Genomic DNA, 24,374 nt, shown 5'->3' with positions numbered 1-24,374 from the left:
GGCACCAACCACAGAGAGCTATGGAAATCATCCTAGTGATTTTATTTCTTATTTTCTTGCCTTTGATTTTTGACAGGGTAAAAACCACAAGTCTATTGTCAATTAAACTTAAAATCTCTGTGTTTGGAGAATATACATTCCCCAAACCTCAAAATGTCTGAGTGCCACTCTGTTTCTGGTCACCTAGCCAGCCCTCTACTGACCAATCAGATCTCCATGTCAAAGTTCCCCTATTTTGGGGAGCCTATCTTTGCCCCCACTGACCAGGTTCTTGTCCCTGTGTGATTCAATTTTATGTCACCCTGTGCCTCTACTAGCCGTTGACTCACCATAACTATAATGATTTATATCTGCCCAACTGCAAGTTCAGTGTGTCAGGGCACCATGTCTTATTTGTTTCTTCCTTTATCATCCAGATGAAGCAAAGCCGAGCACAGAGTAAACACTTAGGATTCTTTTTTCCTGAGCACAGAGTAAATACTTAGGATTCTTTTTTCCTGTCAAGTATGGGCTAGTGGAGCATTTCCTAGATTAACATACTTTAGTATTTCCTGTATTCTAGGCAGGGGTGCTTACGTTCCATTCTGTTATTGTTGGGGATGGGAGGGGTGGGCAAAAACCTTCTTGTTGGGTTTCTACTACTTTAATGAATCTGAGAAGTATCTGTAAAATGAATACTGCCAGAATTTATGGCTTCAAAAGATCTAAAAAGAAGTCACTATTGGTAGGCTTTCTTTCCTAAGGCCTGACCCCCTGTGGCCTATTTCATGGACCTGTCCTCTGTAATGCTGTACAAATATCATTTCTTTATCTCCAGGAGCTGCTAAACTCTGGGTGGCAGCAGGAAACACTGGAGCTGGCAAAGAGTTCAGTGCTGAGTTCATAGCCCTGTTAGACTATATTTGACCAAAAAGAGAGGTTTACTTGAGAAGAAAAGACCAGGCTCTTTGGGCTTCCTTGATCCTAGCTCTCAGTCCGTCATCATGCAGTCAGGACATCAATCTGGTATTTCCTGAGAAATAAGGGAGAAGTCAAAATTTTGGATCATAGAAAGACACAGATAATACTCTTCCTAGGACTTTTTCTTTTATGTAGTTATGTATAAAAAAACCATTAAACATGCAATTAGGATATGTGAGTTCTAATCATCCCTACCACCTAACTGGGTGATAAAATCATTTTGCATTTCCTTTTTGCATCTCAGGTTTTTCATCTACCAGATAAGGGACTTGGACTGGATGACTACTTAGTTCTCTTGTACTTCAGATGGAATAATTTCCTTTCATACATGATACAAATGGTTCCAGCTGCCACGTCACAGTCTCATCATGTGAAATCTTTTCACTGTTTGGCAGCACATTTCTGCCAAAGCACATCGAGGTAGAATCATTTGACACAGAAGGTGATTTCTCTATACCCTCAGAAGACTCTGTCTTCCTATCACTTGAGGATGATCTGTCCACACTCTTTCCCTGGGTCGCCTATGGAAATACCAGCTCCCATTTGTGTCAAATATGTTTCTGCTGATTCATATATTTCACCTGACCATCCCAGAACCCAATGATGAGATTAGGGAAGTTCCTCCTTTCAAAAAGCAGATTCTCAATAATTTACTTTTAGATTTTTTAAACATTTAATAAATATAAATTTCCAAAGTACAGCTTTTGGATTACAGTGGCGTTTCCCCCCCATAACTTCCCTCCCACCCGCAACCCTCCCATCTCCTGCTCCCTCTCCCATCCCATTCATATTAAGATTTATTTTCAATTCTCTTTATATACAGAAGATCAATTTAGCATATATTAAGTAAAGATTTCAACAGTTTGCACCCACACAGACACACAAAGTGTAAAGTACTGTTTGAGTACTAGTTATAGCATTAATTCACATTGTACAACACATTAAGGACAGAGATCCTACATGAGGAATAAGTGCACAATGACTCCCATTGTTGATTTAACAATTGACACTCTTGTTTATGGTGTCAGTAATCACCCTAGGCTCTTGTCATGAGTTGCCAAGGATATGAAAGCCTTTTGAGTTCACCAACTCCGATCTTATTTAGACAAGGTCATAGTCAAAGTGGAAGTTCTCTCCTCCCTTCAGAGAAAGGTACCTCCTCCTTTGATGGTGCATTCTTTCCACTGGGATCTCACTCACAGAGATCTTTCATTTAGGTATTTTTTTTTTTTTTTTTTTTTTTTTTTTTTTTTTTTTTTTTTTTTTCCAGAGTGTCTTGGCTTTCCATGCCTGAAATATTTTCATGGGCTTTTTAGCCAGATCTGAATGCCTTAAGGGCTGATTCTGAGGCCAGAGTGCTGTTTAGGACATCTGCCATTCTAAGAGTCTGCTGTGTATCCTGCTTCTCATGTTGGATCGTTCTCTCCTGTAGTAGATAAACATGGCTTAGGGATTTTAAAAAAATACTATGTACTTCCTGAGTTTTCCAAATTGGCAACCTATGAATACAAGGCTCACAATGGTAACGCTGACCCAGTTACTCATATTTCACTTATCTCCTGGTTCTGTATTTATTTATTTGAAGGGCAATGAGAAAGAGAAAGAATGAGTGACAGGAACAGATACAGAGCTTCTATTCACTAACTCGCTGTACAAATGCCAGCAATAGCTAGATTGGGAGACGTGGAAGCCAAGAGCTGAGAATTTGATTCAGGTCTCCCGTGTGAATGACAGGAACCCAATTACCTGCTGCCTCCCAGTGTGCACATTGGTAGAAGCTGGAAGCAAGAGCAGAGCTGGGATTTGAACCCAGGCGTTCAGGTGTCCCAACCAGCATCTTCAACACTAGACTGAGTGCCTGCCCCTCCCTCCTGCCCATTTCTTTTTACACTTTCTGTAAGAGAATAAAAACTTGCATCATTTTCTTTATTTTCCTCCAGTTAGCAGATGGACTGGAACACTAGAGAAAGATATCTGCATTTTTACTGTGACTCTCCCCATCTACTCCCAACCACCACACCTTCTCTGAATCCCTAAGCTCTTTCTGTAACTTTCTGGAGACACATAAAACTATATCATGGAGGTGCTCAGCCCTCTGCCTCTCTGCTGAGCCGCCCACCTGGCCTGGTCAGGTGTAATCTCTCTACTCAATCATGTAACCTCACTCCCCCCGCCCCTCAGTCTCTCAGGCTCTGTCTGGAGAGGTGCCCATCCATCCTTACAGATGTCCCTTCCCTAATAAACCTTGCTATTTTACCTCCCACTACTCTCTGTCTCACGCCTGAATTCTTTCTTGCGCAAAGACAAGAACCCTGCAATTTCTCCGGTAACATTTTTGGCGACCACAAAGGGACTTTGAGAAGACATCTTGAGAAGGGAAGTTACTACCGTTCTGCAGGACTCTCCACTGTGATAATAAAAGCTGTCAAACTCCAAATGGTCGTCAGACAAAGCTTCCAGCCCATTCCACTGGACGACCTGAGCAGCCCTCTGGACCCAGCAGCACAGTCTTTCCAAGGCCACTGTCGCACACCATAAGACAGTCATCTTTATGAAAGAGTGTTTGAAAATTAAGAAATCTCCATGGATGCATCATCTGAAAGGTGTCACGGGGCCCAGCTCCTGGGAGCATGAGCTCAAAATCAAAATCATCTAGAGAACCCGATGAGGAATTTAGCCTTCAGACTCGAGATGGGGAGCATTCTCGGAGTCCCACTTGAACAAGGCAGATACAGTCACAAAGACAAATTCTCGCTTCACGGCAGGAAGTTCAAAACAAGTGAATTCGCAGAAGAGCTCTTGGCACAAGCTTTGAATTTGGAGTGAGACAGACATGGGATGGAGAATGCCAGCTCTTGGCCATCACTCTGCGATCTCTGCGAGATGTGTTTACTTCTGCATCTGCCGTACAAGTGCTGACTTCTGTCCTGCAGAGCCCCTGTGAGGCTTGGAGAGGACAGTGCATGCCCTCGGCCCCTGCCCTGCACACCCTAGGGCTTGTTCCCTGAGACTACAAACCCATGAGAGAGCACCAGTGATGCACAGACACGTGGGGATGGCACGGTGAAACTTGGCAGAAAGGGAGTTGAAGAACTGATGGCTCTCTCGTCCTTGCATTGACCTAGGACACTGGTCCTCTAACTCTCCCAAGCAGCCAGGGTGGCCATCCTGTGTTCAGTATTTCAAAAGTCCAGATCCTAGAGGGAGAACACAAAATTCTAGCTAATTCAATAAATTCGGGAGGCTCCATGGCTACAGAAGAACCAGGTCCACAGCCAGGGCAGACATGCCTTAGTGCGGGAGGAGAGGCGGGGCAGAGGGGAGGAGGGGTTACATGTCACTGGTGCCCCAGAAGGGTCTTGGGCTCTCCTGGGGTCTCTGTAACCCCAGAGCAGGGAGGAAGATGCAGACCCCAGGTCTGACTGCTGTTTCAGGTAGAGCCTTGGGAGGTAACAACAGCCCCTAGAGGGGAAGAATAAAGAAGTAACAATGAGTGAATACTAGCTACTATCCTAGAAGTGTGTGTTCTGATTTTAAAATGAATCAGTTAAAACTTTCTGCGGCAGGGGGCTGGCAGGTTGTGGTACAGTGGGTTAAGCCACAGTCTACAGTGCCAGCATCCCATACGATCACTGGAGTCCTGGTTGCTCCGCTTCCAGTCCAGCTTCCTGCTAATTCACCTGGCAAGATGGGCCAAGTGCTTGGACCCCTGCACCCATGTGGGAGACCCCGATGGAGTTCTATGCTCCTGGCTTTGACCTGGCTCAGCCCTGGCCATTGGGGCCTCTTAAGGAGTGAACCAGTGGTGAAGATCTCTCCCCCACCCCCCACCTGTCTCTGTAACTCTGACTTTCAATAAAGTAGTGCATCTTTAAAAAAAAAAAAAAAAACTATATCATGGAATTTCCTAGCTTTTACCCCATTAGAAAAGTCAAACCCAAGGCTTGGACTTGCACCAACCCTCCCCATAATTTATTTTCTTGATTCTTAGAGGAAGAGAAACTTTAATTGCTTATTATACAGAGACAGTGTTGCCCTATGTTTTAAAAGAACAGAAAAGTCAATAGCATCAACACTCTGAAATTTATCAAAGCAGTGAAACAAGATTGAGATTTTGTAGAGGTGCCTACCATGCACTGCAGGGTTGGTGTTAAGTCTCGGGTCTATAAAAGCCATATGTCTTATGTAGGAGACCCCAAGGGCCTATGTTTTGAGGGTGTTCCTCACAAAATCATCCAGCCTGTTCCAGGGCTGGAAGGGCTACTGTGCCCTTCCAGGTAACACTGCTGTGGAGAACAGAGCCCTCTACTGAATCTGAACAAGCCAGCCATTCAACTCATGAGACATTCGGGAAAAGAATTAAGAGTGCCTGACTGCCTTAACTGATCATTGTGAGGATGAACTGTTCTGATGTGAATGCGCTTTATAACTTATATATGGGAAGACAGAAATAGGGTCCTTCAAGAAGTTTATGGGAAAACAAAATAAAAAGTTTATTTCATTGCAAAAAATTAGTTCCCTCATAGAAGTGGTTTAGTTGCTTTCAATTTATATTATTATTAGCCTTGAAAATTGACTGTGTAGCAGGTACTAGGCTATTCAGCACCTATCATTAATTCACCTAACTGGGAGACACGTATCAGATCCCTACATTGCAGGAGGCCCAGAATGATTAAGTACTTTAACCCTAAATTGTTGTGTGGATATGCTGGAGTTATGTTTCAACTCTCTGCCCTCAATTTCAACAATAATTCCTCTCTTCTCCATGCCTTTCTCTGTCTTCAGTGTAACACGTATAGAATGAGGAAAAGCTGCTGACACATAGACTTTAACTTAGAGTACAGTTTTGTCTACTATCACAGAGTTTGCTGCTAACGAATCTCTCAGCCAGCCAGAAACCCTGTCTGCCCTGAAGAGATGGAAACTCAGGACTAGGACGGATGAAGGGAGCAATGTGTTGCGCCCTAAGATGACATTTTGTGTGGTCCCTTTGTGGGTTGTAACTGTACTCCCTTTAACTGCTTTTCATTTCTCACTCTCAGAGGTGTGGGGTGAGAAGAGGATTAATTAGAGGGAGCCACCACTCCTGCCTGCTGACAAAATGTTGCTCATAAACTGTGGGCTGGGGATAGATGTCCCTATAAAACAAGAAAATGAGAGACTATTCCTCTCCTGCAAAAGACTGTGAATTGGCATTACTCTGTGTTAAGACACGCTCAGCCTATTGAAAGGGGCTTTCTTTTCCAATCAGTGACCATACTTCTTGAAGTGACAAGATCACACATTCTTATTATAATGCAAACGTTAGGTGCACCAGTTTATCTATGTACCCATCTTCAAATCATAGATCCACAATTAATTATCTACATTATCTGTAAAACTTAACCAATTTTCTTTTCTTCTCTGAAATTCCATTTCTATATTTATAAACTAGGCATCATTCCATTACTCTCATGGGAGTGTTGCACAAATTGCATTCAAGGATACAATGCAGATAAAACCAAATTAGCAGGGTGAGCAAAATGCTTTCCATAGCTTATAAAATCCAAATTAAGAGAGCCTTCTGTCAGGGAGAAAGCAGGCAAAGTGTGGGGCTTGCATCCCAACGTGGACGTGGAGATCATATTCTATATTCCATGTTCTGGACTCACATAGATTTTCCTGGAAAACAAAGAAAACAAAACTGAGAGTATGCTTTGTTATTGCAAAGATCCAGGGACACCTTTAGATTCATCTAGATTTTTTCCTCTGAAAGAAAGAGGGAAGGAAAAAGTAAGATGAAGGAAAAAGTAAAGTTTTTTTTTTTTTAATTATTTACATGTAGGGAACAAATTTCATGTATTTCATATGTTAATTTTAAGAGCATGATGATACTTTATTCCCACCCTACCTCCTCCTTCCTTTATTTTTCTTTTACTTTCTATAACATACACTTTGTTTGCTTTGTAATCACAATCTTAACCCTCCAATAAACATAAAAATAAAGCTTTATATTGATTTGTCACTTAATCAGTTTAGAAAAAATAAAATACCTGTATGTAAAAACTGATGACAATGTGACATTCATGTTCATGATCTGATGTTTTGAGGTACATATATGTGAAAAATTATCACCGCACTCAAACCAACTAGCATACCCATTGTCTTTGGTGAGTGTGTATGTGTGTGGATAGAACACTTATGATCCACTCTCTTAGAGAATTCCAAGTGCTCAATACCCTAATTCTAACTATCTTCACCAAGCTTCACATTAGATTCTCTGGATTTGTTCACAATGATTTATTAAAATATTATATCCTTTGACCTATATCTTCCCATTTTCCCCTCCTGTACCCAGCCCATGGCACCTGCCACTCTACTCTCTGCTTTGACAAAGTTGAACATTTTATGCCATTTGTTATGAGATCATGCAGTGAGTTTCTATGTCTGGCCTATCTCACTTTGCAAATCCCTTTCAGCATTTTACCATGTTGTAACAAACAGCAGATTTTTATTATGCTTCAAGGTTGAATAATAGCCCATTGTGTGTGTGTGTGTGTGTGTGTGTGTGTGTATATATACTACATTTTCTTTATTCATCCCTTGGTGCACACAGGTTGTTTCCATATCTCAGCTATTATAAACAATGTTTCCATTAACATGGGTGTGCAAATGTCTCCTGGACATCTGACTTAATTTCCTTCAAATATATATGTAAATATGCCTAGCATGGGATCATCACTGGATATGGTAGTTCCATTATAGGATTTTAAGACACCTCCATTACGTTCTTCACATTGGTGATATTAATTACATCCTCACCAACAGTATACGAGGATTCTCTTTGTTCCTCATCTTGCTGATACTGGTTATCTTTTTTTTAATAAAAACTATATGAACAGGTATGAGATATTATCTCATTGGGATTTTGATTTGCTTTTCCCTGATGATCAGTTATTTATGTTTTGCATATGCCTTTTGCCCACTTGTATTTATTCTCATGAGAAATACCTGTTTAGGTCCAACATTTAAGTCAGATTATTTATCTTTATTTTTGATATTGAGTTGTATGAGTTGCTTATATGTATTTGAATATTAACCCCTATCATGTACATGGTTTGCCAATACTTGGTACTGCTTGGAAGTTGCATTTGTACTCTCTTCATTGTTTCCTTAGTTATGGAAAAGATTTTAAATTTAATTCAATCCAAGTTTCTATTTTTGTTATTTGCATATTTAGTGTTACATAAAATAATCATTGGCTGAATCAATGTCAGGAAGCTTACCTCCTTTGTTTTCTTCTAGTAATTTTATGGTTTCATGCCTTATATTTAGGTCTTTACTCCACTTTGAATTGATTTTTGTATATGTCATGATAAGGACCATTTTTTTTCAAATAAATATGATTGATTTCAAAGACATAGCAACAGAGAGGAAGGGAGAGATGAGATACAGAGATAGAGAGAGATAGAGATAGAGATAGTGGTAGAGATAGTGGTAGAGGGAGAAGGAGAAGGAGAAAGAGAGAGAGAGAGAGAGAGAGAGATCTTCCATAGCACTAGTTAACTCCCCAAATGTCAGATCTGGGCCAGGCCAAACCAGTCTCATATCTCTCATGGTGGCAGGGGCCCAAGTACTTGGGCCATCATCTTCTTCCTCACAGGTACATTAACAGGAAGCTGGATCAGAAGCACAGCAGCCAGGACTCAAACTGCCATTCCAATATGGTATGCCAACATCTCAAATGGTGGCTTAACCCACTGTGTCACAATCCCAGCCCCAGGATACATGTTCATTATTCTGCAGCTGGATATCCAGTTTCCCCAACTCCAAGAGAGTGAATATCACATTGTGTGTTATTGGCACTTTTGCCAAAGTTCAGCTGTTCAAAACTGTGTGAATTTACTTCTGGGATTTCTATTCCAGTCCATTGGTCCAGATGTCTCTTTTTTGCCATTATCATACTGTTTTGATTATTGCACCTTTGCAATATATTCTGAAACAGGGAAAAATGAAGTAAAGGATGAATAAATTATGCATTTAACCAATGGTAATTAGGAAAAAGGAAAGAGGTAAGGAATGGAAAAAGATGTTTATATTGGATTCAAAATGAGCTTGCTCTGGTCTAGGCTTTACCATTAACTTGCGACCTTACTCAACTTACAACCAATCCCTGGAAAGGATATTAAATACAAATTCTAACAGTAGATAAGATGCCTTATAAAATTTTATACCCCCCTGATTTTTGTTCTAGCACGGTTAAAGATTATGGATATGCAATATTTTATTAAACATGAATCAAAAACTGAAAACACATATAGGTCTAGTAACAATGAATGTAAGTGGATATACATCTTCACGAGGCAACTCCAATTCTACTCTAATAATTAGACATGGATTTATTCCATCTAGTACATTCCCAAAACACCAAAACTTCACAGTTAGATGGTTTGCAAGTGCTTTAAGGAAAATCAGGAACAAAGAAAGGAGGAAGGAAGAAGGGAGAAAAGACAGAAGTTACCATTAGGTTCCAAGAAGAAGAATGTTTCCACTATAATGGGCCCTCATTGATGGTGACGAGCTGGAGAAACACGGAAACAAAATGATCTGAAGGGGCTTTCCTGCTACTTTTACATCATCACTTACTTCTGATGGCAATTTCATTGTGTCTGACTTCTGCACTCAAAGTATGTAAGACGTCTGCACATATTGACAAGATGCATGGGAGCAACGGAGAGGCTGCAGGATGGGACCTACCTGGGTTATGAACACACCTGCTCATCACTTCAGGAGAATGGGGGGCGGAAGGAAACAGATAATTGTACATCCTGGCTCATCCGATGGTAGCGAAGGTGAAGAAAATAAAGACAGTGAGAAGCAAAAAAGAGGTAGAAATAGCTAAGATTCTGATTTCAGGATAAGAAATCAGGAAGGACAGAAAATCTTGTCTTAATTCGGTGTAAAGTTTTGTTCTTTTAAGGCAGTACATCTGAAGTAAAATATGGACTTCTTTTTATGGTTTAGAAATTTTAACATTTTACTCCCAAAGCATTTCTGCAACTATGATCTTTCCTAACAACCTCTTGATACAAAGCAGTTATTGTTTCCCTTTGAAATGGAAGCTAATAGGCATAGAGAGGTACTGTGACTTTACATAAGTCATTTAATGAATTGATGATAAACCTATGATTAACCTCGTACTTCCTGTTTCCTAGACCACAGCTCTTCTACCTGGGCAGTCCAGCATCCTTTCAGTAAAAAGGTCCCTCTCTGAAGGTGACATCACAAGGTGGCTTGTAGGAAAGCTACTGGCTTTTTGTATCAGGTTCAAAACTTTCACAACTGGGACCAGTACTATGGCACAGCAGGTTAAACCCCCATCTGCATTACCTGTATCCCATGTGGGTGCCAGCTGCTCCATTTCTGATCCAACTCCCTGCTAATGGCCCTGGGAAAGCAGTGGAATATGGTTCAAGTCCTTGGGCCCCTACACTCATGTGGGAGACCCAGGAGAAGCTCCTGGCTCCTGGCTCCTGGCTTCAAACCAGCCCAGCTTTGGCTGACGTGGCCATTTGGGAAGTGAATCAGCATAGGGAAGATCTCTCTCTCTCTCTGTTCTGCTCCCTCTCCCTCAGTAATTCTGCCTTTAAAATAATTAAATCTTTTGTAAATTTTTTTTTCACAAGTGCAGTGACCAGTTGGGGATTTGTTTTGACCTTGCTGAATTAGCCATAGTTCAGTTAACCCCTTCTGGGCAGTCATCAAGTGCAAGGACTGGTTTGCATTCTTTTCATGGCACATCTTCAGAAGAGAGTTCTGAAGCTATCAATCAAAGCAGTTGTTTGTGGATTGTTCTTTAACAGCCAAGTTCATTTTAGCAATTCTGATGAGCAGGTCTACTTTGTGCATTGTGGGTGGGACTGCTGTGGTATTAATGTTATGTGATTTCAGTATGTCATGTCAGGAGGCATTAACAATATCACTTTGTCTCAGTATTTGTAATGTTAGATTAGATAACAAGTGGTGTCCAGGTTTGTTCATAGGTGAGGTCATCCCTCTTCTCATAAAAACATGAAATGTGGGGGTAGCATAATGAGATTTAAAAAACTTAAATTTTTTGAAAGAATTGAAAAAGATTTTCGGATCCTGGTGTACTCAGCTAATGCTGACAGCAAAGAAAATTGTTTTCATCTTTCAAAAGGATGATCTGAACAGATAACAAAAGCCAAGTCTCACTAATGAAAATTTATGCTAATAAAAAACTATTAAACAGGAAACAAAAGGCAAAAAAAAATCTAGATGTAGCCCAAAATGACAGTGGGCATTTATACGGTAAGTTTCAATGGGTCAGTCAACGGACTATTAAGTAACCAGATCAACAGAGCTTTTGGAAGCACCTGCTGCTGCTTAAAGATGGTGATATGAAATCATCAGAGGGAGAAGAAGAGCCTTTATTTCAATTGCTCATTCGCCCATGCTAGAGACCAGGCTTGGTTCCCATGCTTTGTTCTCTAAGACAGACTCTTCCAGTGCAGTATAAGATCAATTTTCTGAGACATCAGTAGATATACAGTTATTGTCCTCCCAGAAGTCTAACTAAAACAACTCTTATTGTATCCTGTGGTCCTGACCAGGAGGAAGTCAAGAGAATAAGCCAAAACATGAGTTTACTGCTGGGAAGAGCCAGGACCTGCCAACTTCAGCCATGTATAAACTGCCAGCCTCCCTGCTTGACTGAATCATGAATAGAGAAAGGGAATATCAAAGAAAAATACACTAGATAGAGTTAAATAGACGAGGCAAACTTTATTCAGGACTATCACAATAGGACAGAGAAACTGAACTCAACTCTCCACTGAAATGAAAAGCAGGACACTTTTTCAGCCCTGACATGAATTAGAGGGAAAGTACCGAGGGTAGAGGGGATTAGGGAAGAGACTGGATGATGTGATTAAATTCTCTGCAGCTGATAATTGGTCCTTACTTACCTTTTTAATTTATGCAAGACACACACACACACACACACACAGACATCTCTCTCTCTCTCTCACACACACACACACACAGAGAGAGAGAGAGAGAGAGAGAGAGAGAATTATGAAAGCTGCCATCTACTGATTTACTTCCCAAGTGACTGCAAAGGCTAAGACTGGGAATTCAATCCACATTTCCCATTTAGGTGGTACAAATCACATTTCCTACGTCATCAACTGCTGCCTCCTAGGGTCTGCAATAGCAGGAAGCTGGAATTAGGATCCAGAATTTGGAGTCTAACCGAGTAGTTTCAATATGGGATGCTGGCATCTTAATTGCTAGGTCAAATGCTCATCTCTGAATGCCACTTAATGTAGGTGCCCTCCAACAGAGACTGGAGTTAGGAGCAATGTTTTTCTTAATGCTTATATTTCAAATGGATGGCTTTCAATTGCTAGAGAAAGATATTCTTAGGTTGTAAATTGGCAGGAGGCTGAGAGAAGATTTACATATCAAAGGGGCTGAGAAATAATTTACAATTGCAAGTTTTCTGAAATAAAGTGTCAAACAAAAAGGAAATCCAGGGGCCTATAATCATGAAGAAAGATTTCTAAAGTTTGGTAAGCTGAAGGGAACATTAAGACACTACTGGTCAGGAGAAAACAGAGCCTGAGAAGGTTGCTGTCTGGAATCATGTATGCTTGGCAACCAGAAAAAGATCTCATCGTCTTGGACTTCCTTGTATCAATGGCAGCACTGTTGTCCTCATTTCATATTTTGTTTTAATGGCTGCATAGACACCATCTATTTTTGTATGGCCAAACCTCCCATAGCAACTAAATCTGTCATAAGATGCATGAAAGTTGACCTATGATAGACATGTGTGTGTAGGAAATTTTCGGGGAGTATTCTGAGATTAAACCCTGGAGGGGAATGAAGAAAGCAAGGCAAGGCAGAAGGAGATATGAAGAGAGAATGCAAGCTCTGTGAAAGCCTTAGTCAACTTTGTGCAGAGGTTTGGAGCTGGGAAGCCCTGAAGAGGTGCCCTTTACCAGAACAATATGCCCACATCTTTATATAGGAACTTGTGGAGTCACTGGATTTGAGTTTCTTCACCTCCACCTAGATGGCAGGGCCTGGGGGAGGCAGCTCTCTTCAGCTAAGGAGGGCTGCAACCATAAGATGCCAGCTGTCACTACTCCCAGCAATTCAATGTGTGAGTTCATTTATCCCAAAGGGGGAAAATCTAGACACCATCATAGTGCCCAATCCCACAGCTTAGCTCAACTACCCCCTCTTATAAAGACTCTCCCTGACCACACAATCTGAAACATCCCAGACTCTCCTCATCACAATTATAAATTAAGCCTTGTATGTTTTACATTTATCATCACTTGAGACTACCTTGTTTGTGAAAATATTCGTTGTGTCTCTCTTTCCATCTAGAACATCAACTCCATATAGACAAGGATCTTATCTGCTTACATATTTATCTCAATAGTCCCAAAACTCTTAACATGGTTCATGACATAATAAGCAGTAATATTTGCCAAATAAATAAATAATATTAAATGTTTCTGTGTATCAACAAGTGGAAAGCTCTGTGATAGGTTTTTTTTTTTTTTTAATTTTAAACATGTATTTGAGAGGCAGACAGTGAGAAAGACAGAAAGAGCGTCCATCTAATGCTTCACTCCCCAGATGCCTGGGAGCTGGGAATTCAACCCAGCTGGTAATCGGGCACATAGGAAACAGACATCACTCATACCCACTGTGTCAGCCTTCCCTCTCTTTTCTACCAAGGCTTCTGCTTCTTTCTTTTCCAGTCCTGTAAACTCCCCTCCTCTGCCAAGTTTTCACCCATTGTACCGCAAGACTGATGAACTTTTTCTCCTCCATATCGGTTCAATCCTTATCAACTCCATGGGCACTGCATTAAGTGCCAACTGTTTATGTGCAGTTTGAGAATTCTCCTAAGTCATTTTCATGCGTGTACTCTTTCTTCTCAATTCAGTTTTATGTTCCTGCAAGACAGGAATAGAGCATTTTGTGACTTCTCTGCAGTGGCCTCCCCAGAGTCTGATTCAATTCTTGCAGAATAGAGTTAATCAGATCAAACCACCCTCCCCCCTCTCTGGGACACACTGAAGCAAACTGCATGGTGAAGGGCAGAGAGCGAGAAATCACAAGATAGAGTGAGCACATGCAGATACTGTTCCTCTGCAGAAATAATTGTCTCCAGACAAACACAATGTAGAAACTGTGACATTTACTGGGAAGAGTCACACAATATCTCCTCTATTTAGAGAAATCATGGTGAGGGTAAAAACCCTGTTGATCTTTAAAGGGCAATAGTAACTGGTCATTCAGGGAGGATAAAATATTGAGAAGGATGAAATGACAGAAACAGTGGCCCAGATGGGGTAACTGCAGTGAGACACGGACAGGAAAATGGTCTGTTCAGGTGGGTCACTGGGTGCAGCGTGTGTGCAGAGGAAAAATACTGTCTGAAATAGAGGTGGAGTTTCAATAGGAGAGAAAAATAGCAGGGCTTAGAGTTTGAAATCTAATCTATAGGCAATGAACAACCTTAGAATTCTTAGTGTCAATAATCGACATGACTAGAAAATGCAAATGCTTTCCCACTGACAATATATGGAATATATTGCAGACAGGTAAAATAGTTACGTGGCTTTTCTAGTGGATCAGAAAGAGGGAACAAAAGTTTGAACTGGGGTAGAGCGGCATTCAGATAAAGAAGTCTTGTGAGGACCCAACAGAGGGTAAGTGAATGGGACTAACCATATATCCTTACAAGGGGGCAGGAGAGGAGGAAGAATGAGTGCAAGGCCATGATCTCTAATCCAGTGACTGAGTATAGCAATTAACATTTTCTGCTTACTTGGTTATAGGTACTGCACTGAGAACATGATACATGCCTTAGCTCATGGAATCTTTATAACAACTGTTTTGAATGTCATAGCAGCTATGAAGTTAGATAGTGCTATAAACCTCATTTTACAGTTACAGTTCCCGAGGCAACAAAAGATAAAATAACTGGTTCAAGAGCACTTATCTGGTTAGAAACAGAACTGGGATTATGAAATCATGGGTTCTTACTCAGCTTTCTTGCTTAACTAAGTTCCACTATGGTATCAAACGCAGAAAGACTCAACACAGAGGACTAAAGTAAAGGGCAACAGGACAGTAGTATCTGCAGAATCATCAACAGAGATAAGGAGAGAATATGAAGAATATGAGATAGATTCAACAAGGAAGACACAGTGGGAAAATGATCCCATTTACTGAATGGTGATCCTGTGCCAGGCTCTGAACAAAATACTTTAGATACTTATGAACTCACCTAATTTCTCCTTGAACTCACCTATATTTTTTGAGTGGGTGCTATTATTACTAACTCCTGAAAAAAAGCAAGAGTGATTAAATAAATTGTATAAGATCCTGCAGCTCCTCGACCAGAAAGCAGGGAATTGAACCCAGGGTTCTCTGTCAAAGCCTTGGTCCACAACAACTATATACGCAGTGCCCGGTGAGACAAAGTGTCAATGAGAATGAGAACTCAGTAATAATTACTTATATTACCACCAAGAAATAGTGTTGACCATATCATTTATACCCAAAATCTGTGAATTTCTGAAAGTTCAAAAGCAGGGCCCATTAAGATGTACAAGTTTATGGGCCAGAGTTGTGGTGTAGCAGTAAAGCTTCCAGATGCAATGCCAGCATCCCATATGGGCACTGGTTCAACTCCTGGCTGCTCCACATCGATCCAGCTCCAAGCTAATGGCCTGAGAAAAGCAGTGGAAGTTGGCACAAATGTTTGGGTCTCTGCCACACATGTAGGAGACCTGGATGAAGCTCCTGGCTCCTGGCTTCAGCCTGGTCCAGTACTGACTGTTGCAGCCATCTAGGAGTGAACCAATAGACCAAGATCTTTCTTTCTCTCTGTTTCTCTCTCTTCTCTGTAACTTTTTAAAAATAAATATATAAATCTTTAATAAAATATGAGCAAGTATATGCTCTAACTATCCCAAATAAATTAGGAAGTATAAATGCCCTACCATAAGGATGTTGGCATCCTTCAAAAGAACAGCACTAGCAAAACCATGGGAGTGGAAAGCAGAGAGCAGACAGTTCAAGTGTGAGGATTGCTTGACTTCAAAAAATTTGAAGACGTAAAGAAATAATTAGTGAAGCTGGCGCCACGGCTCACTAGGCTAATCCTCTGCCTGTGGCGCCAGCACACCAGGTTCTAGTCCCGATCGGGGCACTGGATTCTGTCCCGGTTGCCCCTCTTCCAGGCCAGCTCTCTGCTGTGGCCTGGGAGTGCAGTGGAGGATGGCCCAAGTGCTTGGGCCCTGCACCCCATGGGAGACCAGGAGAAACATCTGGCTCCTGCCTTCGGATCAGCACAGTGTGCCAGCTGCAGCGCGCCGCAGCCATTGGGAGGTGAACCAATGGAAAAAGGAAGACCTTTCTCTCTGTCTCTCTCTCTCTCACTGTCCTCTCTGCCTGTCAAAAAAAAAAAAAAAAAGAAAAGAAAAGAAATAATTAGTGAAGAGGGCTGTGTATTCCTAGACCAGCTTGACAATGGGTTAAGCTAACGTATGGGCATGTGGCAGGTGCCAAACACATGTTTAATGACTTACTTCCAAGAATCAGGAAAGGGGATGCCTTGACTTCTGTGGATTTTGATATTGCTTTTTTGCTTTCATTATCTTGTTTATTTTCTAAGATAATGGGATACTGAATATTTTTGTAGATAAAGGGGGGAGAAAGGAGGTTTCAGTAGAAAAAAAATAGATAGATAATATAAATGTAGGAGGAAAAAAATACCGGAAAGTTTGAAGAGCCTCAAGTGTTAAGAAGAAGAATTTGTCCTGGAATAAAAGAGATTATTTTGTAAAGGATTAACAATATGTCTTCAAGATACACAGGAAGAAGGAGAGGGCCATCTAGCAAGAAGTGCCTAGCGCCCTGTTGGGAAAGGGTGACACAGCACTCATCTAATTCTCTGGATGAGTGTAAATTATGTGTCTACTGAGTGTCTGGCACCTGAGCGAGCACCCTCAGAGAAACTGCTTCTCTTCTGGTAGAGACATTTGAAGAGTGGTGATTAACCAGGGGTGAAGAGGCCTGCCACATCTAGGCATGATCCCTAGACTAAGCTGAGGAAGCCTGGACTCAGTTCCCAGCAGATCATTCATTTGCTAGGTGACCTTGAATAAGATCATTTCCCTTGCAGTTGTTCTATCTGTCAGAAGGGAAACCAAACCAGTTCATTGTTTTCCAAATGCCTACAGGTCCATACTGGGCTTTGATGGGATATCTTCATTGAAGTGTATTGTAATTAAATAATTATGTAGTAAAATGTACATATAAAATAGTACGCAGTTTGCTGAATATCTGCAAAAGGAATGGATAGATCAATAAAGACAACATTACTGGTAAAGTAACCAAGCAGCCTATCCCAATTCTTTCCAGACTCTCCCCACCAACCTCTTGATGATAACCCAATACTCTGGTTCCTATCAGCAGAGACTAGCTTCCTTGGTCCATGTTATTTCTGTGAATGGGACCATATATTATGAACCAATTTGTTTCTGAATTCTTTTACTCAATATTAAGTTTGTGATGCTTATTAGTGTCACAGAGTGCAATGTTAAAGTAAAGGCTTGGGGATACTGGTTTTAACACTTAGAAAATATTAAAAAATTAAATATTTTGCATGAAACTAAGTGTATCCAAAATAAATGACCATTGCTTGAAATCGTACTCTTCCATCCTTATAGTGATACAAATATTCTTTCTTTTTGAATATTCATTCTAATTGTTGGGAGTCGGGCTTTGGTGCTTGCTTTATTTTGCTAAATGTATAACTTTGGCAAATTCACTTTATATTTTATCATCCTTAACAACTTGACTGGACCTTGAAATCACCAAACTTGGGTTTTAGTGATGCTAGAAGCTCCTTAAATTTCATAGCTCTGATTTTCAGCGTGCCTTGTAGTTCTGGGCTCTGGTTAGAGTGACAATCAGTGGTGAGGTCATGTGAACAGATTCTCAGTTTCGCACAGAACAGATTCTCAGTTTCGCACAGAATTGACACAGCAATTCATTATTGATGTTCCCTCAGGTAAAGAAGGAGGGGATGACCTCTTTGGGATTCTTATCATTCAAGCACTTAAATAGCAAATAACAATATCAATTTCCTGAGTATTAGGTTAGATTAGGTCTTAGGCAAAGGTCTTAAAGACTGGCCTTGGAGGGGACATGGGACCCTCACATAGGAGAACAGAAATACCAGGCATGACCTTGTGCTTCAGATAGGATTTGGAAAAGAAAGGTGTTCTTTGGGGTAGTGTTTCTTAAAAAAAGCCTCATCACGAAAGTAGACTTCCAAGAAAACGTAGACACTCTACCAGTCACTCAACTAAGAAAACCGACTTGGGGCCGCTGTAACGAATCGGGTAAAGCCGCCGCCTACAGTGCCAGCATATCATATGGGCACCAGTTCGTATCCTGGCTGCTCCACTTCCAATCCTGCTCTCTGCTATGGCCTGGGAAAGCAGTGGAGGATGGCCCAAGTCCTTGGGCCCCTGCACCCACATGGGAGACCCGGAAGAAGCTCCTGGCTCCCGGCTTCGGATCGGCGAAGCTTGGGCTGTTGTGGCCAATCGGAGAGTGAAGCAGCGGATGGAAGACCTCTTTCTCTTTCTCTGCCTCTTCTTCTCTCTCTGCAACTCTGACTTTCAAATAAATAAATATTTCTTTAAAAAAAACTGACTTCATTCCCTGTAAAATAGAATAAAAGCATTCTAGAATAATACATGAAAAAGCATGTATTATTGCTAAGAAAAATTACACACATCCTCACATACAGAAAAAGAGAAAGATCTAAGCACAATCAGCTCTTGGTGGGTAAAAGTCTGATCTGATGTAATAGGATCTGCACTGGAATCTTGCAAGATCTGTTCTAGAGAGGAGCTTCCTGCTGATAGAATTCAGAAATTGCTTCCCCAAGGGAGTTCCATTACACATTCAGCCTCTCTTCTTGAGGAAAGCCATTAAGGGAAAATTCTAGTTTTAAGCAAAATCATTTTGAAGCTCTGTTTTACACTACCAGCTGTAAAAAGATGCAGCATCTGAATTATACAAATAGAAGATTATTACCCTTTTATGAAATACGATGCATTGTAAATACATTCTTTTCAGAAACTATTTGCTATATAAATACGGCAATGTACATACATAGAGAGTTTCTATTCATAGGTTTGTTTCCAGAAGGAAAAGTTTGTTTATTTTTGGCTGGCTATCAGTCAGTACCTCCCTACTTTCATCTCTGCAGCATTTTCATCCCCCGTTTAGATGAATTCTCAGATATGTAAGCTGTTGGCAGTGGGTAAGTCTCTCTGCCCCCCTCACTGGTGAGAGCCAAAGAAGCCTTGTTGTTTCTTTTCTACCTCCTGGAAAACTCCTAATGTGGGCTGGAAACCTAGTCTTGGTTGTTTTTTTTTCCCAGAAGAGTTAAAATTGTGACCAAATACTCCCAAGAATAAGGAGATGTAGGAAGCTAAGACTGACCCTTTGGTAGAACCTTAAATCTACCTCATCCCTGAGACTAGAGGAAGCTTTCTAAAAAGACCCTCATTTGTATATACACTCTTACACACATATTTGCAGGTATATATTTTTTACCCATTCATTATCACATGTATAATAATTCACAAATAAAAATGACTTATATTCAAGGTGAGCACTGTGTTATTTTGAGAAACATAAATTCTTTATGTACAGCTGGTTCTGTAGCTTGCAATCATGCCAGTCTGAGACATGTGATATATGTATATGCACCAGTACATACTAATTCTTTAAGAGTAAAGAACACAGGGCTCGCATTGTGATACAGTGAGATAAGCTGCTGCCTGTGACAACAGCATTCCACATGGGTGCCAGTTCGAGTCCTGACTGCTCCAGTTCTGTTTCAGCTCCCTGATACTGTGCCTGTGAAGGCAGTAGAAGATGCTCCAATTCCTTGGATCCCTACCACTCACAGGGGACACCGGATGAAGCTCCTGGCTCCTGGCTTTGGCCTGGCCAAGCTCCAACTATTGTGGTCATTTGGGGAGTGAACCAGCAAATGGAAGATCACTCCCTCTTTCTTTCCTTCTCTGTACAACACATTTTCTTCCATGAATTTGCACTTCACCAATGAAGTAAAGCTGATGTTTGACTAACCAATGAATTGTCCCTGCCCGATGTTGCCAAAGGCAAGGAAAACAATTTGGCGACCTTACAGCCAAAGAGTTCAAAGCTAAATATGGTGTTTCCTGAGGAGAGACAGAGGAAATCAACTTAAAAACTTTGGGAGTGAATGTGATTTCAAATAAGACAGTTTTTATGTTGAAGTATAAAAAAAGAAATAGGTGCTGGTGTTGTGGCGCACTGGGTTAAGCTGCCCCTTGCGACACTGCTATCCAGTATCAGAGCACTGGTTTGAGTCTTACTTGCTCTGCTTCTGATCCAGCTCCAAGCAGTGACAGATGCTGCTACTCATGTGGGAGATCCAGATGGAGTTTCAGGCTCCTGCTTCAGCCTGGCTCAGCCTCGGCCATTACGACCATTTAGGGGTGAATCAGCAGAAGATTCTCTCTCTCTCTCTTTCTCTCTCTCTCTCACTGCCTTTCAAATAAATGTGTTTTTTTAAAGGAAAAAGAAATAATTATGTTGTGTTTCTCATTCATGATATACTATTTCAGATGTCCTTATTTTTAATTTCTACAGCCATGGAAACAATAAGCCTTTAAGTAAGGGATACTGTGTGCTCATGGGAGTGAGGGGCTAGTTCCATTTAGCACCAGTTCCAGTTCACATGCACTGGTCTTCTACTGCCACATGCCCTAGGAGAGAGGGTGGAGTCTAAGAGGGAGGCGGAAACACAGAACTGTTTCCCCTTTCTTCTCACAGAACGCTAAGTTTCCACAGCTGGAATTTAGTTTGCTTCTTGCCCTTGGGGACATGACACGGTGCACCTGAAGTCCTATTGTTCCTTGGCACCTGAGAAATCCTTAACAAGTCCTGGATTTGACTGCATGTGACTACAAATGCTGTTTCTCTGTGACAGAACCACAGATGACCCTTGCTGCTCCGACACACCCAGTTCATCTGGAAAGTCTGTGTGAGGCAGGAAACACCCAATGTCCAGCTGAGAAGTCCTCCACTGGAGGGAAGCAGAGAAATCGGTGCAGTCTGGGGTAAATACTGGCTCTGTCACTCAGTAACTCCACCACCTTCTGTGAGTCACTTAATTTCTTTACAGCTCAATTTTTCATAGCTTTATATATAAAGTTAAGCTATGAATAGCACCTACATCTTACATCTTGTCTGAAGTATTAAATGAAGTGCTAAATGTAAAGTCGTAGAAGAGAGCTTGGCACATACAAAATGCTTAATAAATGTTCACTCCTGTTCTGCTGCAACATGAACTTTCAAGAGATCTTCAGGTCCACGTTTACAATTACCACGTGGACCTAAACAGCCCTGCTACCAACAGTGTCTACCCCCAGGTCGATGGCTGACATTCAGATGTAACAGCTTTACCAGGCACAGGACCAAAGTTCAAGACAAAGAAACCTCACTTTTAAAGATGGAAAGGTAGGAAAAATGGGAACTAACTTCTCCTGTGTGTGGTATTGAGTGTGTCTATTATTTTTAATTGTCACCATTCCTTATAAGGTGACATTATTAAACGATTTTCAAGAAAGGAAAGAATGAAAGTTTGGAGCCAAAAAACTTAGTCAAGGTCATATAGCTAGTACTTGATGGGGCCAGGACTTGAGTCAAGGTCTGTGAGGTCCCCGAATACATGCTATCTCAACTCCACCTAATTCAGTACATCAGTTCTCCTAGGGAATCCACAGAGATCTGTGTAGGAAATAAAAGTAGTATTTTAGGAATAAAAGATAACTCAGCAATTGGTTCTCAAGTCTGATCATTAAAATGGCCAATAACACTTCTTAGGTATGGACACAGGACAACAGAAGGAGTCTCTTGGAAGAATTCAGAATTGGCTCACCATTGAGCTTTCATATGCTAATATGTCCTGCCTGGGGACTCCTCCCATCAAGCCTTTCACCAGGGAAAAAACAATCAGAATTCCTGTCATTTTTCCAGTGGCACTAACAGTCCATTAATTGTGTTTTAGAGAAGCGTGGGGGTTTTAAAAAATTACTTTTTTATTATTTTTTGAATGAGAAGGGTATGTTTTTTTAAAAAAAATTGTGGGTGGATTTGACTTGGAGCCAAGTGTGGTACTCAACCTTGGGGGAAGGTGGGTAGTGTTTCAAAATGATGAACAATAATGAAACTGCAGTATAGATTATCTTGTAATGTTTGTAAACATCCATTAAAAATATACCTGCCAAATATTAACTCCCTTTACTATAAATATTAAAGACTACAGAAGATTGAAATAATGGAATTAAAGTATTAATTTAGCTTTTGATTGTGCACAAAACTTGATGAAACATGCAAAGCAGAACAAAAAATACAAACAACACCTTTAATTGTAGTATTTAAGCTCTCCCTGGATGTCCTATACCTCCTATAGGCAGTATACCTAAACACTATCCTAATTCAGCACAGAGACCCAAGAGGCATATGTTATCCCTTCAAAGCACAAGTATGTAAAGCAGCCTTGTTTCTTAAGACTTTGTGTGATGATGTAGGCAATCTGGAAGCCCTCATGGCTATTCCAAACTGCTCCTCCTCTGGTCACTCTAGGAGATCAATGAGGACAGTATTGACTTGCTGTAATGCAGGGGACAGTTTGGTATATATTCTCCAGGTCCCTCTGTTAGAACTTGAAATTCTAATTCTGTCCTGTACCAGGCTGAAAATCTTTGTTTTTGCAGTACAGTCTAGCTCCAAGGAGCTGGGCTTTAGCTAAATTCACAGATAACTAGTATCCAAAAGAGTGTTGATAAAAGTTTCTATAATAAGCAGGATTTTTGCATTTTAACATATTTGAATTCAGGATGCATGTTAGATTCAATGGAATATAACAGTCACTGTCAGCCATATGGCAGTTGTAGTGTTGCTGTTTGAAAACTTTCTACAGACAACTTGTGTAAACAGTAAGAAGTCACCATTACCAAAACATCTCAGCTGGAGAGAAATGCGGGTGTATGTAGCCAACATTTGCTGACCAGTATACATGGGCCAGCATACTATTATCTATTGCCACATTAACCCTGTTAGACAGTCACACAATGGTAATGTTATTTCTTGTGAGTGTATAGGGTGATTGAACAAGCCCACTGATGCAGGCCAGGCTCAGCTGGGCTTATTGTGTGTCTGTAGTTGGCTATCGGTTGTGTGCATGATTCTGCTCACTTTGGTTTGACTCCCACATTTCGGAAGTCGGCTGGCTCTGGGTTGGTTGTATGAGACATCTTTGCAATCAAGCTATGGTCTCCACTTTAGGAAGGTTAGCCTAAGCTTGTACTCATAGTACCAGCTTTCCAAAAACAGTTGGACTCATATAAGGCATTTATTCAAGGCTCTTCATGAATGATATCTGTTGACATTCAAAAACAAATGACTCACCTGAACTGACTGCTTTTCAAACAAAACTTGAAGATTTTCAGTTCTACCTCTGATTCCCTCTTTAGGATGATCACTCTTCAGTCTCCCATTTCTTGACCGTGTTGGCCTACCAAATGAACCTTATTTGCCTACATCTATGGCCTCACAGACAATACACACATAATTCCTAATATCTATATAGCATTCACTATAGTTGCACTTAACAATAGAGCCTTGAAAAGATGAGACTATTTCAAAGAAGTTAATGGAAAAAGAAATTAAAAGATAAGTTTATTTTGATACAAGAAATTTTCAAATCCATATATAGTCTTTTCCATAATACTTACTTATTATGAACTTTGTGAAGACCCCTTGTATGCATGGATTTCAAACATCCTTTACAAAATACATTTATTTTTCAGTTTCATTTTCCATGAACTTTTTGAAGTGGAATAGTAGTCAAACAAACCTTTCTTTCAAACTCACCCACCTAATAAATTTCCATAAGTTCTAGAGAGTTCGCTAAAAAGTATATTGAATTGCTCATAGAAGATCCTTTTAGGAACCCCATCATCTTTTCCTGAGGAACTGGAAACTTAAACTTTCAGGAAGAGCAAGGAAAAAGTCTTGCTCAAGATGGGTGATTCCAAGGTTGACCACATTTCAATTACAATTAAATCATGATTTCCCACTCTGAATCAACTGATGAAGGATGACTGATAATAATTGTTAGAAGACAAACTACTAGTACCAGACAGTTACTAATTGCAGATTTTGCACACAGAACTTTTAAAAAAGGATAAAATAGTGAGTTAAAGAAATGTAGTCTGGGCCTGGTATTGCGGCACAGAAGG

The 24,374-nt window shown here is 40.7% G+C and overlaps 1 long non-coding RNA gene across 1 annotated transcript in view; it reads right to left on the bottom strand.

The window, feature by feature from the left end:
- Window positions 1-1,727: 1,727 nt before the first annotated feature.
- The window catches only part of LOC108178418 (uncharacterized), a 316,045-nt gene continuing 293,398 nt past the window's right edge, over window positions 1,728-24,374 (bottom strand). Inside the window, exon 8 of the long non-coding RNA XR_007911121.2 lies at window positions 1,728-6,621. This is a non-coding gene — a long non-coding RNA (uncharacterized lncRNA). The remainder of the gene's footprint in view (window positions 6,622-24,374) is intronic.

The sequence above is a fragment of the Oryctolagus cuniculus genome, chromosome 15 (genome assembly GCF_964237555.1).
Source record: "Oryctolagus cuniculus chromosome 15, mOryCun1.1, whole genome shotgun sequence".
NCBI classification, from domain to species: Eukaryota; Metazoa; Chordata; class Mammalia; order Lagomorpha; family Leporidae; genus Oryctolagus; species Oryctolagus cuniculus.
Note: the sequence above shows the minus strand (reverse complement) of the source record. Positions and strands in the feature narration are given on the sequence as shown.